Source organism: Oncorhynchus gorbuscha, linkage group LG09 (genome assembly GCF_021184085.1).
Source record: "Oncorhynchus gorbuscha isolate QuinsamMale2020 ecotype Even-year linkage group LG09, OgorEven_v1.0, whole genome shotgun sequence".
NCBI classification, from domain to species: Eukaryota; Metazoa; Chordata; class Actinopteri; order Salmoniformes; family Salmonidae; genus Oncorhynchus; species Oncorhynchus gorbuscha.
The window spans coordinates 83,419,627-83,439,226 of NC_060181.1; the positions used below are offsets into that span (position 1 = coordinate 83,419,627).

The following is a 19,600-nucleotide window of genomic DNA, read 5'->3' on the forward strand; positions in this document are numbered from 1 at the left end:
AGTTATATGAGGTAGGAGTTGTAGGAGTTAGAGGACGTAGGAGTTAGAGGAGGTAGGAGTTAGAGGTAGGAGTTGTAGGAGGTAGGAGTTATAGAAGGCAGGAGGTGTAGGAGTATGTGGTAGGATGAGTAGGAGGTAGGAGGTAGGATATAGAAAGTAGCAGGTTTGAGTTATAGGAGGTAGGTGTTATAGGAGGTAGGATGCAGAATGCTATGGTAGAAGTGTTCTAGTAGTTGAGGCTTTCTGAGCATCAGCATGACACAGACATGAGAGGAGAGAGAAAATAGACAAGCTGTGAACAGCACTGTGAAGTGAACAGTGCTTCATGTTGATAGGCAGGTGAAGTCGAGGAAGCCTATACTGTATCTTGCTTGTTTCTATGTTTCCTGTCTGATTAATGCCTATAGGCCTACTGTAAGGTACCTACATAAACTACAACAGGAACTGTGGAGGAGGAGTTTCTGCTGCAAGGTTTCTGAGCCGAGGCTATGGAGTGATTACACAAGCCAACTCTTTACCTTAGAACACACTGGTGAGTGGTAACACAAGCCAACCCTTTACCTTAGAACACACTGGAGAGTGGTTACACAAGCCAACCCTTTACATTAGAACACACTGGAGAGTGGTAACACAAGCCAACCCTTTACCTTAGAACACACTGGAGAGTGGTAACACAAGCCAACCCTTTACCTTAGAACACACTGGAGAGTGGTAACACAAGCCAACCCTTTACCTTAGAACACACTGGAGAGTGGTTACACAAGCCAACCCTTTACATTAGAACACACTGGAGAGTGCTTACACAAGCCAACCCTTTACCTTAGAACACACTGGAGAGTGGTTACACAAGCCAACCCTTTACATTAGAACACACTGGAGAGTGGTTACACAAGCCAACCCTTTACCTTAGAACACACTGGAGAGTGGTAACACAAGCCAACCCTTTACCTTAGAACACACTGGAGAGTGGTTACACAAGCCAACCCTTTACCTTAGAACACACTGGAGAGTGGTTACACAAGCCAACCCTTTACCTTAGAACACACTGGAGAGTGGTTACACAAGCCAACCCTTTACCTTAGAACACACTGGAGAGTGGTTACACAAGCCAACCCTTTACATTAGAACACACTGGAGAGACCGGCATGTTAGTGTTCTAACTGGACACTATTGGAGTAAGCACTTTTTCTATTTCAGAAAGAGTGCATATGTGTGTGTGTGTGTGTGTGCGGGTCTCCTCTATGGTAGCCTTTCTTCCCCTCTAAGCCCCTTCATCAATATTCAACTCACTCACTGTGGTTCAACCACTGCCTTTGACAGGGCAAAGTCCTGAGGAAAAACACACACACACGTACACACACACGTACACACACACACACACACACACACACACACACACACACACACACACACACACACACACACACACACACACACACACACACACACACACACACACACACACACACACACACACACACACACACACACACACACACACACACACACACACACACACACACGGAGAGAGAGAACTTGGCACACTGCATTTTCCACTGCATGTCGGAATTGAATCAGATGCCTTTAGATTTCACAGCAGTTATGTTAACCTTGCTGTATTTGTGCAATTGGTCGAACTAGGCAAGATGTGTCAGGAAATAGTTTTACACTTTGTGACTAGGCAACTGCACAAAGCATGCCTTATATAACATTCAGTGCTTTATTCTGATCCATAGAGCAAGACATACCAATGAAATTCTAGATGTCAGTTGACAATGACATTTCCCATTCCAAATGCCTACCATAGTCTACTCTACAACTTTATATCAATTGAAAAAATATTAGACTATAGGCTAGTATGAATAGTTCTAGACTTGTATAGTTTGGCTAATATCTATTTAATTTACTGGCCTCGTGACCACCTTGGTCTGTGGAACGCAGGCGCGCGCCAAACGCCTTTCTACATCCTGGTAGCGCGAGCTTCCCTCTCTGCCATCCTCTTCCTCGCGCAGAGTCTGCGATGTGCTGGCGGGCAGGAAGAAACTAGCGCCTCTAGAAAAAATACTATCTCTCTCTCTCGATCGCTCTCTATTTTACACACACACCCCCTCTCTCTTCGCAGGTGGCAAACTCACCACCTGCCCCCTTCCGTTGTCGAGTTTAATTGTAACAAATTAGCTTTGAGCTTTACAAGACTTGTTTTCCTCTTAAAATCAGTTAGGCTACCCGCTCAAAACCGCGACAGAATGCAGGTATCGCCGAGGCGCTTGTTGAACGCGGCAGCGAACCATGTGGGAAGGCACTAGGACCGGGGAGAGTTCATCTCAACTAGGCAGACTATGAGCATCGCATCCACATAGCCGGGCTGTGGAGGAAACCCCCATCGGATCTGTCAATATAGGATACTTGCGATTATATCTATACATGCAGCCTCGTGGCGCAGCATAGTGGAGTGCGCGCCAGTGCGTTTGGGATGGTTGGGCACCCTTGGGAGAATTCCTGACCAAACCTCTTTTGGCGCAAAGCAAGTAGTCGAGTTTAGGTGGTAGTTCAATGGGCTACACGCTTCCATTTCCCGCCCCCCCACCCCCCTCTTCGTTTTATATGTCATTTTTTGCCTTTTAGTTTGTATTTGGCCATAATCATTTTAGCTTTTTTTTCACACTTCCCTATTTTCTACATCTTAGTCTCGCGCGAGACAATTGACGTATGTTTTTGTGGGAAAGCATGTCACTTTCTTCATTCATTTGAGAAGAGAACAAGATTCACATCTTTCTCTTTGGATTAAACCGCTGTTTAGACCGCGGCTGTCGCCTGAAAGGGTGAGCTGCTTGAAATACTTTTCTTCAGTGGCACCCTGATACTCCATGGAAACGTTTTCTCTCTGGCTGGTCGGTCGCTGTGATGTCCAAAGCTTTCCCCACTGACTGACAAACGCGATCGGACCATTTTGGAAAGCCATTTGAAGGTAAGCCAATTTCCCCTCAGCTCTCTGCTCTGTCTTGTTGCAGGCAGCCTTCCGCTCCAAACGTTTGATAAAGTTGATTGGCCCTTTATTAAGTTGTTTCTTCATTTGATTGCGGCAATGCATTGATGGATCTGGCTTCCAATGGACGGTATAATTAAATAGGAAGCTGCAGCAGTTATTCTGAAAGCATTTCAGCAAATCACACTATGTATCCAAGAGGGACGCGCATGGCCAGTCTGTGACTGTCTTGACTGTGACGGACCGGGGAATGGTTGTGTGAAGTTGTGCTCCTGCGGCTGTTGCAGCACAGACTGTAATTAGCAGCCTACACCGGGGGAAATGGGGAGAACTGGGTAGTTCAGAACAAACATCAGGCTACTGCTTTCTCTGGTTGCTAACGAGACTTCCCGTTTGTTGTTTTCTTAGAAAAAGCCTTATACAATGCCTACCATCATTAATGTGGTGGATGCAGGTTGCTATGGCTTATAGAAGATCTCAAGTGTGGTAATGGTAGAGGAGCCTATAGAGGAAACACTGCAGTGCAGTCTCACATATTGGCCCGCCGGTTTAGGGAAGCTCAGTGAGAGGATTTAGATAAAGGTGTAAACGAAGCGGAAGCTTGTTCCCTGTAGGCTTTGGGTGCTGTATACTAACGGGGCACGTTTCAGGCAGGTACAAGCTTTTTTTTCTTTCACCAGAGCAATATTAACTTTTTTTCTCAATGGGATTTAGTCTCTCTCTCTCTCTCTCTCTCTCTCTCTCTCTCTCTCTCTCTCTCTCTCTCTCTCTCTCTCTCTCTCTCTCAATTCAATTCAGGAGGGCTTTATTGGCATGGGAAACACGTGTTAACATTGCCAAAGCAAGTGAGGTAGTTAATATATAAGGTGAATATATAAAGGATTTAGTCTCTCTCTCTCTCTCTCTCTCTCTCTCTCTCTCTCTCTCTCTCTCTCTCTCTCTCTCTCTCTCTCTCTCTCTCTCTCTCTCTCTCTCTCTCTCAATTCAATTCAAGAGGGCTTTATTGGCATGGGAAACACGTGTTAACATTGCCAAAGCAAGTGAGGTAGTTAATATATAAGGTGAATATATAAAGGATTTAGTCTCTCTCTCTCTCTCTCTCTCTCTCTCTCTCTCTCTCTCTCTCTCTCTCTCTCTCTCTCTCTCTCTCTCTCTCTCTCTCTCTCTCTCTCTCTCTCTCAATTCAATTCAAGAGGGCTTTATTGGCATGGGAAACACGTGTTAACATTGCCAAAGCAAGTGAGGTAGTTAATATATAAGGTGAATATATAAAGGATTTAGTCTCTCTCTCTCTCTCTCTCTCTCTCTCTCTCTCTCTCTCTCTCTCTCTCTCTCTCTCTCTCTCTCTCTCTCTCTCTCTCTCTCTCTCTCTCTCTCTCTCTCTCTCTCTCTCTCTCTCTCTCTCTCTCTCTCAGCTTGTGCGCTTGCATGTCCATTGTATGTATTTGTGGTGCGTGTAAACGTGTGTGTGGGTCGCGCCAGTCAGAGAGACAGAGAGAGATACTGCACAGCTGTATTGCGGTTTACTGGCAATAAAAACGCATGGGCTTGACTACTTGCTCTTTTTATTTTGATGGCAATATGCTTATCGGGTGAATAGGCTATCACATAGACCGTATTCGAATTTGATACTTTACTTAGTTCCCGATTGAGAGTATAGTTTCTGTGGTCGACAATTTTCCAAAATAATTGGGTGCCTTCCTGTCTGCCTGCCTGTCAGCGTTCTGCTGTATAACAGCCTATATGGTGGTTGTGTACAGTATATGTAGTGTGAGCTGTGTACATTCCGCCCGGTCGTTTACCAACCTCCTTCACACAGCGAGTCGCGGTGTGCCCCTAGGGAAAAAACTGCGCAACCCCCGGGGTTTGGGGGGGGGGGGGCGTGCAAACGGGAGACATATGACGCAGGGATAAGGGTGGTTGATTGATGATGATCCTATTTCGGGAAGTGCGTCTCGATTAGAATGAATGGCAAGCCTCGCGACTGAACACCTAATAGGCTACGGAGCCTCGCCAAGCCCAACGGTCCTCAGACAGACGCAAACCCCAGGCGTTATCACTGTATTCATGTTTGTTATGGTGTTATTGCTGTTGGTTCGTGTCATGAGAGCAAAATTTGAAGAGGAGCTCAGTGAATAAAATCTATATGATATACCATGCAGTGTGGGCTATACACATTGCATAATCAAAACAAACAATAAATATTTCGAAATGTAATCGACTATAGCCCAGACTACGTCCTACTTTTCCAATAATGTTTTACCAGATTACCAGTCATGTGAGAAATCCCATTCCGAGAAAGTCAGAGGACGTTAACCAGATCAGACAGTGCTTTTAGTGAGTAGTTGACCGGCCCAGCCGTGCTCGTCTTAATGTGCCAGAGGCTAGTTGGAGCTGGGCCATGTCTCACATTCTCTCTCTCTCTCTCTCTCTCTCTCTCTCTCTCTCTCTCTCTCTCTCTCTCTCTCTCTCTCTCTCTCTCTCTCTCTCTCTCTCTCTCACTCACTCACTCACTCACACTCACTCACTCACTCACTCACTCACTCACTCACTCACTCACTCACTCACTCACTCACTCACTCACTCACTCTCTCGCCCGTGCGCCAATGTTGCCCTCTTCTTTCACATTTTAAACTGGAATATCTATTGTGGAGTTTAAGGGCATATTTATAAATTACATGGAAATATGGATGTCTATAATGCAGTAGTATAGCTTACTCGAAATCTTTAGCGCAAATGCCCTGCACTCTTTGCGTGGCCTGCGTCACAGCTTGGTGCTGAAATGGATAGCTCCTCGTTGGCTAACGCTCAGACCGGCGTAGTGACACAGCAGGTCACAACCGTTCACACAACAACGAATCAATGGAAAGACACTGACTCCGCCAATCCAATTGCAGAGTTATTGTACACCACAAACGTGTCACTTTATGTGGCTTGTCCTACAGGAGGCATAATGAGATCTGTTTATAGCAGGTGTATTTAACATTTTATTTCACAGGGACCCCTCCCAGGCAAACCTGCGACCAGGACCCGTCATATGGAAGCAAAACATGTATTTTTCATGCATCTTATCATCAGGTGGCTGATAATGCACTGTAAAACTTTTCCCTGTAAATTTACAGCATTTTTCTGGTACCACAGTTGCCAACTTAATAGCGCCATTTTTCTTCACAGCAGATATGCTTTAATATAGTTTATAGTACTATTTCTTTACTGTAAAACATATTACAGCGTCCCTGCTGTAAATTTACAGCAGGGACGCTGTAATATGTTTTACAGTATTAAACTGGCAACTGTGGTGCCAGTATAATGCTGTGCATTTACAGGGTAATACCTACAGTAATATACACATATTTTACAGTACTAAGCAGCATTGCAGGTTGTCTTTAGAAGACAGCTCCCTGAATTGTAATATTGGAGGAAAAACAATATGTGTACTATTACATATATCTATATACATATATATTTCTTCAAATTCATAACATGAATTGCACTTTAACCACAAAGAACAATATTTGAAAATAGCAACATTAGAATTCCAGATAGTACGAAAGAGAGAGAGCGATACAGTGATAAGAACATAAAATACTGGCCAATAATGTACTTCACCATACACACACCAATTCATCAGAATAGGTCATTCTTCAAAATACTGGCCAATAATGTACTTCACCATACACAAACCAATTCATCAGAATAGGTCATTCTTCAAAATGCTGGCCAATAATGTACTTCACCATACACAAACCAATTCATCAGAATAGGTCATTCATCAAAATACTGGACAATGATGTACTTCACCATACACAAACCAATTCATCAGAATAGGTCATTCTTCAAAATACTGGACAAAACCCCCCCACTCAAAACAGACCAATAAAAAATAGAAAAACAAGAGATGGACAGGGAGAAACGTTTACATAAAACTATAACAAGAACTGCTTGCCTGCCTGTCTTTAGAGAGAAACCAGAGAGAGATCAAGAGAGAGAAAAATGCTGGATAGAGAAGAGCAGGCAGGGCTAGACTGGAGCCAGACAGGCACGCTACTGCAAGCCAACACAGGCTCCAGGATGGTGCAAGCTTAGCATCTGCTGACCTGACCCCCATGGCAGGATTTCTGAGAGAATGAGAGATGCAAACAAGTCTGAAATAAGTCTCTGTGGCGTGCAGATTATCACCCCAATCTTTGAAACTCTGGTCCTTCTTAGCTCTGATATGTCAACTAGGACAAACATAGAAATAGAAAGAACAGAAAGAGAGAGATTGCTATTACTATCACCACTACTATCAATACTACTACTATTACTATAACTATTACTATCACTACTACTATCAATACTACTACTTTTACTATTACTATAACTATTACTATCACTACTACTATCAATACTACTACTATAACTATTACTATTACTATCACTAATACTATCAATACTACTACTTTTACTATTACTATAACTATTACTATCACCACTACTATCAATACTACTACTATAACTATTACTATAATTATTACTATCACCACTACTATCAATACTACTACTATTACTATTACTATAACTATTACTATCAATACTACTACTATAACTATTACTATAACTATTACTATCACTACTACTATCAATACTACTACTATAACTATTACTATAACTATTACTATAATTATTACTATCACTACTACTATCAATACTACTCTATTACTATAACTATTACTATAACTATTCCTATCACTACTACTATCAATACTCCTACTATTACTATTATAAAACCAATTCTTCCTTTGGCCGCCTCTCCTTCCAGTTCTCTGCTGCCAATGACTGGAACGAAGTACACACATCTCTGAAACTGGAAACACTTATCTCCCTCACTAGCTTTAAGCACCAGCTGTCAGAGCAGCTCACAGATTACTACATCTTTACATAGCCCATCTATAATTTAGCACAAACAACTACCTCTCCCCCTACTGCATTTATTTATTTATTTTGCTCCTTTGCACCCCATTATTTCTATCTCTACCTTGCACATTCTTCCACTGCAAATCTACCATTCCAGTGTTTTACTTGCTATATTGTATTTACTTCACCACCATGGCCTTTGTTTTGTTTTTACCTCCCCTATCTCACCTCATTTGCTCACATTGTATATAGACTTATTTTTCTACTGTATTATTGACTGTATGTTTGTTTTACTCCATGTGTAACTTTGTGTTGTTGTATGTGTCGAACTGCTTTGCTTTATCTTGGCCAGGTCGCAATTGTAAATGAGAACTTGTTCTCAAATTGCCTACATTGTTCAATAAAGGTTAAATAAAAAAACATATATATAACTATAACAATCACTACTACTATCAATACTACTACTATTACTATAATTATTACTATAACTATTACTATTGCTACTACTATCAATACTACTACTATTACTATTACTATAACTATTACTATCACTACTACTATCAATACTACTACTACTATTACTATAACTATTACTATCACTACTACTATCAATACTACTATTACTATCACTATTACTATCACTACTACTATCAATACTACTACTACTATTATTACTATTACTATAACTATTACTATCACTATTACTATCACTACTACTATCAATACTACTACTATTACTATTACTATAACTATTACTATCAATACTACTATTACTATAACTATTACTATCACTACTACTATCAATACTACTACTATTACTATTACTATAACTATTACTATCGCTACTACTATCAATACTACTACCATTACTATTACTATTACTATTACTATAACTATTACTATCACTACTACTATCAATACTACTACTATTACTATTACTATAACTATTACTATCACTACTACTATCACTACTACTACTATTACTATTACTATAACTATTACTATCACTATTACTATCACTACTACTATCAATCCTACTACTATTACTATAACTATTACTATCACTACTACTATCAATACTACTACTATTACTATTACTATAACTATTACTATCACTACTACTATCACTACTACTGTCACAAATATTACGGAAGGTGACTCCCCTTCTTGTTCGGGTGGCGCTCGGCGGTCGTCGTCGCCGTCTACTAGCTATCGCCGATCCGTTGTTCTGTGTTCGTTTAGTTTTGTCTAATTGGTAGCACCTGTTTCTAGTTTGGTTGTTAGGATAGGGTTATATATAGTCTGTTCAGCCCACTTCTGTTTCGTGCGGGCTTGTTCTCCTGTTTCCTTGTTTGAGTGTATTTTTGTTGGCATTTTGGGTTTCACGCTGTCCGTTTATATTTCTGTTCATTTGTGTTTCCACTTTTGTACACGTTATGTTTCCAGGACATTAAAGTGTGTTGTTTTTCCCACATCTTTTGCTCTCTGCGCCTGACTCCACACCTCTTCACTCATTTATTCATAACAACTACTACTATTACTATTACTATAACTATTACTATCACTATTACTATCAATACTACTACTAGTACTATTACTATAACTATTACTATCAATACTACTATTACTATAACTATTACTATCACTACTACTATCAATACTACTATTACTATAACTATTACTATCACTACTACTATCAATACTGTTACTGTTACTATTACTATAACCATTACTATCATTACTACTACCATTACTATTACTATTACTATTACTATCACTATTACTATCACTACTACTATCAATACTACTAGTATTACTATTACTATCACTATTACTATCACTACTACTATCAATACTACTAGTATTACTACTACTATTACTATTACTATCACTACTACTATCAATACTACTACCATTACTGTTACTATTACTATTGCTGTTACTATTACTATTGCTGTTACTATTACTATTACTTGCTGGGTAAAAAGGTAGATGACAACTGACAAATACAGGTTGTGTGTTCATCAGGTGTGTGTGTTTGTGTACTTACATGTTGTAGTTTTTCCACTCCAACTCCTTCAGGTGTAACGACGTTCGTCTGTTGTATGAAGAGAGTCAGACCGAAATGCAGCGTGTAGGTTACTCATGACTTTAATGAAAATAATCGCGGTACATGAAATAACTGTATATGAAAACAACAAACGAAACGAAACCTATTACAGCCTATCTGGTGACTACAACACTAAGACAAGAACAAACACCCACAAAGTACAACGCAAACTCAGGCTACCTAAATACGGTTCCCAATCCGAGACAACGAGAATCACCTGACTCCAATTGGGAATCGCCTCAGGCAGCCAAGCCTAACTAGACACACCCCTAATCATACACAATCCCAATTAATACAAACCCCAATACGAAACACAACATATAAACCCATGTCACACCCTGGCCTACCCAAACATATACCAAAAACACAAAATACAATGACCAAGGCGTGACAGAACCCCCTCCCCCCTAAGGTGCGGACTCCGGGACGCACCTCAAGAGCATAGGGAGGGTCCGGGTGGGCGTCTGTCCATGGTGGCGGTTCTGGCTCGGGACGTGGACCCCACTCCATAAATGTCCTAGTTCCTCCCCTTCGCGTCCTGGAATAATCCACCTTCTCCGCCGACCATGGCCTAATAGTCCTCACCCTGATCCCCACATAACTGAGGGGCAGCTCGGGACCGAGGGGCAGCTCGGGACCGAGGGGCAGCTCGGGACCGAGGGGCAGCTCGGGACAGAGGGGCAGCTCGGGACAGAGGGGCAGCTCGGGACAGAGGGGCATCTCGGGACAGAGGGGCAACTCGGGACAGAGGGGCAACTCAGGACAGAGGGGCAGCTCAGGACAGAGGGGCATCTCAGGACAGAGGGGCAGCTCGGGACAGAGGGGCAGCCCGGGACAGAGGGGCAGCCCGGGACCGAAGCAGCCCGGTACTGAGGGGAAGCCCGGTACTGAGATGCAGCCCAGTACTGAGAGGAAGCTCAGTACTGAGAGGAAACTCAGGCAGGTAGTAGGCTCCGGTAAATCCTGGCTGGCTGGTGGAACTGGATGATTCAGGTTGTCTGGCCGATCTAGAAGATCTTGGCAGATTGGCACTTCTGGCGGATCTTGGCAGACTGGCACTTCTGGCGGATCCTGGCAGACTGGCGACGCTGGGCCGACTGGCGGCGCTGGGCAGACTGGGAGCACTGGCGGCACTGGGCAGACTGGGAGCACTGGGCAGACTGGGAGCACTGGCGGTGCTGGGCAGACTGGGAGCATTGGGCAGACTGGGAGCACTGGCGGCGCTGGGCAGACTGGAGACTCCGGCAGCCCAGGAGAGGAGAAAGGCTCTGGCTGCGCTAAACAGGCGGGAGACTACAAGAGCGCAGGAGAGGAGAAAAGCGCTGGCTGCGCTGAACAGGCGAGGCGCACTGGAGGCCTGGTGCGTGGTGCTGGAACTGGTGGTACTGGATCTAGGATACGCACAGGAAGCCTGGTGCGGGGAGCTGCTACCGGAGGACTGGTGTGTAGAGGTGGCTCTGGATAGACCGGACCGTGCAGGAGCACTGGAGCTCTTGAGCACCGAGCCTGCCCAAGCTTACCTGGCTCGATGCCCACTCTAGCCCGGCCAATAGGAAGAGCTGGTATGTGCCGCACCGGGCTATGCTCCCGCACTGAAAACACTGTGCGCTCCATAGCATAACACGGTGCCTGCCCGGTCTCTCTAGCCCAACGGTGAGCACAGGGAGTATGCGCAGGTCTCCTACCTGGCCTAACTATTCTCCCTTCTAGCTCCCCCCCAATAATTTTTTTGGGCTGCTTTTCCGGTTTCCTTGCCAATCGTGTTCCCTCGTATCGTCGGCTCCTATCTCCCGCTGCCTCTGCTCTCCTTAGTGCCTCCACCTGTTCCCATGGGAGGCGATCTCTTCCGGCCAATATCTCCTCCCAAGTGTAACAACCTTTACCATCCAACACGTCTTCCCATGTCCATTCTCCAAATAATTCATCCTCCCTTTGCTGCTCCAGCTGTCGCTGCCTGTTTAAACCAGCGCCTCTCCGTTTTTTCCGGTGTGTCTTTTTCTTTGACTCCATACGTCTATAGCCCTCTTTGCATTGCTGTAGGGAATCCCAGGCGGGCTCCTGCACTCGCTCTGGGTCGGCCGCCCACCTGTCGATTTCCTCCCACGTAGTATACTCCATGCTTCTGCTGTCCATAACGTCCTCCTTTAGATCCTGCCAGTTCACACGCTGCTCGGTCTGTGAGTGGTGGGTGTTTCTGTAACGACGTTCGTCTGTTGTATGAAGAGAGTCAGACCGAAATGCAGCGTGTAGGTTACTCATGACTTTAATGAAAATAAGCGCGGTACATGAAATAATTGTATATGAAAACAACAAACGAAACGTGAAACCTATTACAGCCTATCTGGTGACTACAACACTAAGACAGGAACAAACACCCACAAAATACAACGAGAACTCAGGCTACCTAAATACGGTTCCCAATCCGAGACAACGAGAATCACCTGACTCCAATTGGGAATCGCCTCACGCAGCCAAGCCTAATTAGACACACCCCTAATCATACACAATCCAAATTAATACAAACCCCAATACGAAACACAACATATAAACCCATGTCACACCCTGGCCTACCCAAACATATACCAAAAACACAAAATACAATGACCAAGGCGTGACATCAGGTCTGCGGGGAAGTGTGTGACACGGGTCTTGCAGCTCACTCCTTCTTTTGCTGTGCATTTTGTAACAATTTACGCTGAAAGCCGGAAAGCATATTCAGGGAGTGTATACATATAATAAATAAAAGAACAAAACAAGAAACACAAACAGCTCACCGAGACAGAACAGGAACACTGACGACCGGGGAAGAACCAAAGGGGAGTGACATACTGTACTCACTAGATACCACTAGATACCACTAGATACCACTAGATACCACTAGATACCACTAGATACCACTAGATACTCTAGGTACCACTTTACTATCTCTCTGTTCCACCTTAAATCAGATCATTCTATTACCAAGCATGATCAGCCTTGGGGTGTCCAGCAAAGGAATTTGCGCCTCGACATCAACCCGACTTGCAGTGACCTTAAATCACAAAACATTAATAAAAAACGATTCAAATCATGTGTAATAGTACAGTATAAACATAATTCATCATATATACACTTTATAAGTATAAAACAACTATTACAATCCCCCTTTCATCTGAGATGACTCTCATGCCAACTACAGAATCCCTGAAATATGATAAATCCCAAGGCAAAATGTCAGGCTGTGCCTGCTGAAAGACTAAAGGTGCATTCGACCTCGCTAAACGCTCACTACCTCTCTAGATGGACAGTCTTTTTGTCCGGTGTAGCCTACGGCCACTTTGCCACTAATACCATAACGTTACCAACATGCCACCCATGTAATATGCCCACTGGTTGAGTAACCTATCCAAAGAAACCCACATCATATGGATTTCTGCATGTTGTTAATGCTAAAATGATGCATTTACATTACATTTACATTTAAGTCATTTAGCAGACGCTCTTATCCAGAGTGACTTACAAATTGGTGCATTCACTTTATGACATCCAGTGGAACAGCCACTTTACAATAGTGCATCTAAATATTTTAAGGGGGGTGAGAAGGATTACTTTATCCTATCCTAAGTATTCCTTAAAGAGGTGGGGTTTCAGGTGTCTCCGGAAGGTGGTGATTGACTCCGCTGTCCTGGCGTCGTGAGGGAGTTTGTTCCACCATTGGGGAGCCAGAGCAGCAAACAGTTTTGACTGGGCTGAGCGGGAACTGTACTTCCTCAGTGGTAGGGAGGCGAGCAGGCCAGAGGTGGATGAATGCAGTGCCCTTATTTGGGTGTAGGGCCTGATCAGAGCCTGGAGGTACTGAGGTGCCGTTCCCCTCACAGCTCCGTAGGCAAGCACCATGGTCTTGTAGCGGATGCGAGCTTCAACTGGAAGCCAGTGGAGAGAGCGGAGGAGCGGGGTGACGTGAGAGAACTTGGGAAGGTTGAACACTAGACGGGCTGCGGCGTTCTGGATGAGTTGTAGGGGTTTAATGGCACAGGCAGGGAGCCCAGCCAACAGCGAGTTGCAGTAATCCAGACGGGAGATGACAAGTGCCTGGATTAGGACCTGCGCCGCTTCCTGTGTGAGGCAGGGTCATACTCTGCGGATGTTGTAGAGCATGAACCTACAGGAATGGGCCACCGCCTTGATGTTAGTTGAGAACGACAGGGTGTTGTCCAGGATCACGCCAAGGTTCTTAGCGCTCTGGGAGGAGGACACAATGGAGTTGTCAACCGTGATGGCGAGATCATGGAACGGGCAGTCCTTCCCGGGAGGAAGAGCAGCTCCGTCTTGCCGAAGTTCAGCTTGAGGTGGTGATCCGTCATCCACACTGATATGTCTGCCAGACATGCAGAGATGCGATTCGCCACCTGGTCATCAGAAGGGGGAAAGGAGAAGATTAATTGTGTGTCGTCTGCATAGCAATGATAGGAGAGACCATGTGAGGTTATGACAGAGCCAAGTGACTTGGTGTATAGCGAGAATAGGAGAGGGCCTAGAACAGAGCCCTGGGGGACACCAGTGGTGAGAGCGCGTGGTGAGGAGACAGATTCTCGCCACGCCACCTGGTAGGAGCGACCTGTCAGGTAGGACGCAATCCAAGCGTGGGCCGCGCCGGAGATGCCCAACTCGGAGAGGGTGGAGAGGAGGATCTGATGGTTCACAGTATCGAAGGCAGCCGATTGGTCTAGAAGGATGAGAGCAGAGGAGAGAGAGTTAGCTTTAGCGGTGCGGAGCGCCTCCGTGATACAGAGAAGAGCAGTCTCAGTTGAATGACTAGTCTTGATGCAATCTATAGCTACAATATCACTGATTATTTTACCAGCAAGGAAGATCAACGCAACAGACCTACATGTTAACTTGGCTAGGTAACACAATCCAAACATGCTAGTGAGCTAAAGTAGCTAGCTAATAGTAGCTTAGTTAAGAAAACCTGCAGTGGGTAGTTCTATTAAAATTTGTCTATATAGTATATGGAATTAGTACAAACAGTGCATTCGGAAAGTATTTAGACACCTTGACTTTGTTCAAATGTTGTTACTGTCATGAAGTGGCCCTTTCTGGGTATAGATCATGGCTTCCCCCTCTCTCTCTCTCCTACACCCAGGTTCTGTTATCTCAGGTGGTAGATTCCTGGCAGAGACTCTCTCCCCCTTTTCATGCAGAGAGAGACCACAGAGTGAACAAAGGATTTCACATGGCCGAACTCCTAAATCCTCAAAATGGGAAAATTAAACTATATGTCCACTTGTGAGAATGTGGGAAGGGTCCGTGGACACTTAAGGGACAGTTATGTTGAGTGTGTTTCATTTGGTGACCTCATGAAGGACAGGAAACTGTCACAAGAATTTTGCTATCTCAATGGTTGAACTCGACTATCACTCAAGCTTTGTCTATTTCCCAGAGGTCGTACATCTCCAGTTAATAAAGAATTAGACAGTCTCAGATTCTGCAATAGATCAATACTTTATTCAGAGAGCGCGCTGTCTTCAAAATGAGAACACAATCTTTTTATAGCACACACACACAAATGAACTCACATCAGTAGAAACTCCACCTCTCTTTAGGTGGGCTGAACTTTTCCAAAGTTCACATACATTGTTTATCAACCTTCTGCAACATGTTTCATCATCTTCTGCAAGCCTAGCCATTTCTAACAGTTTTTCTCCTCCCTAGGATGGGGAGGCCTCTTTCCAGTTATTAGTTTCACCGTTATCACAAGTCGACAGTTCAGTTTTCCTTGAATGTCTCAACTATACCCAGCTCATTTTACGAAATAGTAGTAACACAATGGCCTAGTCACACACATTATTGAATTATGACTCTAACACATTTCATACAATTATATGGTTTCAGGGTGGAATACTTTAGTCTTTATCTTAAACAAACAAATTATTCTATCAGAAACACACATAGCTATATCTCTGAATGTGTTTTCTCAATTATGGTGTTTGCATCTAATTCTTGTATAAAATGAATGAGTAAAGATTAAACTATTTGAAACTAAATTATGTAATGTGATGTTAAACCTTTCATGTGAGAGAATTTTATTCCCTTTAAAGTTGAACTAAGTCATTGGCCCCACCCTGTGAGCACAAGCATGATCTGGCATCATGGAACCGCCCTTTCCTATTGTTACGAATAAAACCCCTTCCTGAGCAAATCCTATTCAGACCACGCATACCTCGGTGTAAGCTGAGATGGCACAGGTTTGAGTACCAAAACTAAAAAACTATACCACATGGAGCATTGGCTACATGCCTGGAAATGGTTCAACTCTGAGACTATCGATCCCTACAGAATAAGAGCAAAGAAATTATGTAAAGAGCTAGAAATTATGTAAACCTGGGACGAGAATACAGACAACTGCCGAAACATCTATTCTATGAGAACATTTCTGAATGGTACACTGAAGTATCAATTCTAACCACAAAAGACTTTCATCTTCAGGGAAGCAGAGAGAGAGAGAGAGACTCAGATGAACTCTCCAGCAGACGGACCGGATTCCAAAAGAGAAGACAACAAAGACACATGGGCGTAAATATATATTGATTTCAATTATTCCCGAATGAGTGAGTGTTCATGTGCAAAGGATTAGCATTTCAACTAATATAATTATCAACGGTGTGTAGAGATCCCTTTTGTCTTTTCCGCTCTTTCTCAGTCCACACCCCCTTCCCAGTCCACACCCATTTCCCTTTGTCCACCAAGCCGTCACATCGCCTTAGCCTACTAGGGAATCTTCCCTATCCTTGTTAGTAACCGATATCTACTGTTTGTTTGTTTATGCATTTCTGTGATTATTTAGTTAGTTAGTAAATAAATGATTAAGCCAATTGGTGTATGGATGATTCATAGTAAAGGCTGGGTTCGTGCAGATAACCAACAATTTACGAAGTTTGGAATGAGACGACATAAGGTAAAGAATAATTCATTAATAGATTACTAATTGATCAGATATTAAAATATCTGAAGAGGTATATTCAGAAAATTCTAACTTTGTAATCTGAAGATTTTCCGTGGTGCCCCGACTTCTTAGTTAATTACATATACATGATCAGTTTAATCATATAATAATAATTACAGATAATTGATTTGATTAAATAACAGTTTTAATGATGCCAAAGACACAACATTACGTTACAGCCTTATTCTAAAATGGATTAAATACTTTCCCCTCATCAATCTACACACAGTACCCCATAATGACAAAGCAAAAACAGGCTTTTAGACATTTTTGCTAATTTATTACAAATAAAAAAGTGATATGACATTTACATAAGTATTCAGACCCTTTACTCAGTACTTTGATAAAGCACCTTTGGCGGTGTTTACAGCCTCGAGTCTTCTTGGTATGACGCTACAAACTTGGCACATCTGTATTTGGTTAGTTTCTCCCATTCTTCTCTGCAGATTCTCTCAAGCTCTGTCATGTTGGATGGGGAGCATTGCTGCACAGCCATTTTCAGGTCTCTCTCCAGAGCTGTTAAAGCTCTACAGACAATTAATTTGACCTCATGGCTTGGTTTTTGCTCTGACATGCACTGTAAACTGTGGGACCTTATATAGACAGGTGTGTGCTTTTCCAAATAATTTCCAATCAATTGAACTGACCACAGGTGGACTCCAATCAAGTTGTAGAAACATCTCAAGGATGAACAATGTTAACAGGATGCATCTGCGCTCAATTCTGAGTCTCATAGCAAAGGATCTGAATACTTAAGTAAAAAGGTATTTCTGTTTATTATTTTTGATACATTTGCAAAAATGTTTAACAATCTATTTTCACTTCGTCATTATGGGGTATTGTGTGTATATTGATGATGATTTGTATTTATTTAATACATTCTTTAAATAAGTCTGTAACGTATCAAAATATGGATAAAGTCAAGGGGTTTGAATACTTTCCGAATGCACAGTACGTAGCAGCTGTTCAAAAATATTTTGGCGACTTTTCCCCGAAATAAAATAGCTTAAATAGAACAGAACGCTTATTTTATTTTATCTTGCGTCTTCCCTCAGACCGTTTGGCGTGGAGCATCACATTAGTGGGAAGACTGTTCTCAGGGCAGGCCTGGTTGTAGATAAGTTCAAGTCGCGTCGGGGACAATTTTAGCATTTTAGCTTTCCAAACCTTAATCGAATTATCCTAACATGCTGCGTTAATTATCCTAACCTGCTACATTAATTATCCTAACTGTAACGGCGTTCGTCTGTTGAAGGAGAGTCAGACCAAAATGCAGCGTGGTGGTTACTCATGTTCTTTAATGTAGAATAGCGATACATGAAATAACTTATAAATATACAAAACAACAAACGGAACGTGAAAACCTATACAGCCTGTCTGGTGAACACTAACACGGAGACAGGAACAATCACCCACAAAATACACAGTGAAACCCAGGCTACCTAAATATGGTTCCCAATCAGAGACAACAAGAATCACCTCACTCTGATTGAGAACCACCTCAGGCAGCCAAGCCTATGCTAGACACACCCCTAATCAGCCACAATCCCAATGCCTACAAAAAAAACAATACGACAACACAATAAACCCATGTCACACCCTGGCCTGAACAAATAATTAAAGAAAACACAAAATACTAAGACCAAGGCGTGACACTAACCTGTTACATTATTTATCCTAACCTGCTACATTAATTATCCTAACCTGCCATATTAATTATCCTAACCTGCTACATGAATTATCCTAACCTGTTACATGAATTATCCTAACCTGCTACATTAATGATCCTAACCTGCTACATTAATTATCCTAACCTGCTACATTAATTATCCTAACCTGCTACATTAATTATCCTAACCTGCTACATTAATGATCCTAACATGCTGCGTTAATTATCCTAACCTGCTACATTAATTATCCTAACCTGCTACATTAATTATCCTAACCTGTTACATTAATGATCCTAACCTGCTACATTAATTATCCTAACCTGCTACATTAATTATCCTAACCTGCCACATGAATTATCCTAACCTGCTACATTAATTATCCTATCCTGCCACGTTAATTATCCTAACCTGCTACATTAATTATCCTAACCTGCTACATTAATTATCCTAACCTGCTACATTAATTATCCCAACCTGCTACATTAATTATCCTATCCTGCCATGTTAATTATCCTAACCTGCTACATTAATTATCCTAACCTGCTACATTAATTATCCTATCCTGCCACGTTAATTATCCTAACCTGCTACATTAATTATCCTAACCTGCTACATTAATTATCCTATCCTGCCACGTTAATTATCCCAACCTGCTACATTAATTATCCTATCCTGCCACATGAATTATCCTAACCTGCTACATTAATTATCCTATCCTGCCACGTTAATTATCCTAACATGCTACATTAATTATCCTAACCTGCTACATTAATTATCCTAACCTGCTACATTAATTATCCTAACCTGCTACATTAATTATCCTAACATGCTACATTAATTATCCTAACCTGCTACATTAATTATCCCAACCTGCTACATTAATTATCCTAACCTGCTACATTAATTATCCTAACCTGCTACATTAATTATCCTAACCTGCTACATTAATTATC

The 19,600-nt window shown here is 42.5% G+C and overlaps 1 pseudogene; it reads left to right on the forward strand.

Annotated features, from left to right (window-relative positions):
- The first annotated feature begins 2,042 nt into the window (after positions 1 to 2,042).
- The window catches only part of LOC124044178, a 486,633-nt pseudogene continuing 469,075 nt past the window's right edge, over positions 2,043 to 19,600 (forward strand).